The following is a 1,778-nucleotide window of genomic DNA, read 5'->3' on the forward strand; positions in this document are numbered from 1 at the left end:
TATTCCCAAAATCCCAAATCACTCAATCACAATCACCACACATCAGTTCTGAAAAATCATGGTAAAACAACACAGAAAATATTGAACTGCAGCAGTATGATGAGATCATCTGGCTGTCTATAAAAAGTGAGTAAACAATAGCAATTCCAGAGAAAAAGCGCTACTATGGAACACATTCTCTGGGTTTTGTAAACCTTGTCAGTTGATAATGGAAAGAAAAGTCCTGGGTTTGTTCCATACTGAATAGCTGCTCTCCCAACAGTTTTTGAACTTGGTTTGTAGTGATTTTTCTAATTTGCATAACCAGCCTGTCCATCTAGCACAGTGCTGTTAGGTACCTGGCAGGGAGGAGGGGGGATGTATAAAGACTGTTATTGATGTGACTGAAGAAACCCTCACATTCCATGGTTGCTTTACAGGTAGGGTTGTCACTTCTCCCATTCCTTTAGAACAGTGTTTGATCTCCAAGGGAAGGCAGTAAAACTCAATAGTAGACCACGTGCTTTGAATGATGCTGTCTTCATTTCAATCCTTAACAATAAACTAAATAAACCAAAAGGAAAAAAAGAGTAATTAAAATGCCAATTTTAATAATGTTGGTAACTGGAAGAAGTTGGTAATTGGTAGCACATTTTCTAGACCATAAATTCTGTTGCTTCAAATGAGTAAACATACTTGCAACACAAGCCAAGGCATGTTTACTCAGAAGTAAGGTAAATGGGCATAGGATTGAACCATTAGGGCACAATCCTAACCAGGTCTGCTCAGAAGTAAGTCCTATTTTGTTCAGTAGGGCTTACTCTCAGGAAAGTGTGGTTAGGATTGCAGCCTTAACCACTCATTTTAAGAGTGCACTCATAGGTCTGTAATATCTGCCCACTTTTCAGACTTTGGGAGAAGGGAATTATAGGATTGCAATAGGTAATGCGGTTCTACATGGTGATGTGTGGAACCACAGTTTTAGTTCCATTTCAAACTGCATTAGAACAATGTCTCAGCAATGCTAAAGGGAGCTAATGTAGAGGAAACTTGAATAAGTAGCCTGTGAGGACCAGTGGCTATTCTGAGCCACTCAAATTTGTGCCATAGCTCACATCCCTTGTTGCTGTCTGGACCCAGTTGTTACAAGGTTTCTGACTTGTAGGAGGCATCTTCTAGAGCAGGGGTGTCAAACTCCTTTCGTACAGTGGGTTGAAATTCACATTCATGGTGCCTGCTGAGGGCTATAAGTCATATCATGAGGCAGATGATGACCAGAAATAAGCACTTTGTTCTGTTGTAGAAACCTGTTAGCTGCAAATGACAGAAGAGAAAATGTGCAAATTTTGTTCAAATTTTCAAGGTATGAGAGAGCCCAATTATAACAGGGGCCAGATAAATACTTCCAGGGGCTGTGTTTGGCCTTTGGGCCTTATGTTTGACACACCTGGTCTAGAGGACATTTGGATGCTAAACTAATGTTCCTTTGGGGCTAATGCTTCCAGCTGGCTTGCTTCCTTCTGCTCAACATGTATCTCTGTATGCAAACCATTTCCTTGCTAAAAGCAATGTAAGACTTGAATATCCTTCTCACATGGAAACGGTTAGAGGCTTCCCTGGAACTTCTGCTTCAGGAAGTGGGGGATATAACATAGCCCCATTGCCAAGATCAGGAGGAACTCACCTGTACTTACCAGGAAGAATCTGCAGGTTATCTTAGTATTCATATTATTTTATATTACTCTGTCTATGCCTCTAAATCAGACTTAATTCTAAAAATAAAAAATGCATATTGTCAT

This window comes from Tiliqua scincoides, chromosome 4, assembly GCF_035046505.1.
Source record: "Tiliqua scincoides isolate rTilSci1 chromosome 4, rTilSci1.hap2, whole genome shotgun sequence".
NCBI classification, from domain to species: domain Eukaryota; kingdom Metazoa; phylum Chordata; class Lepidosauria; order Squamata; family Scincidae; genus Tiliqua; species Tiliqua scincoides.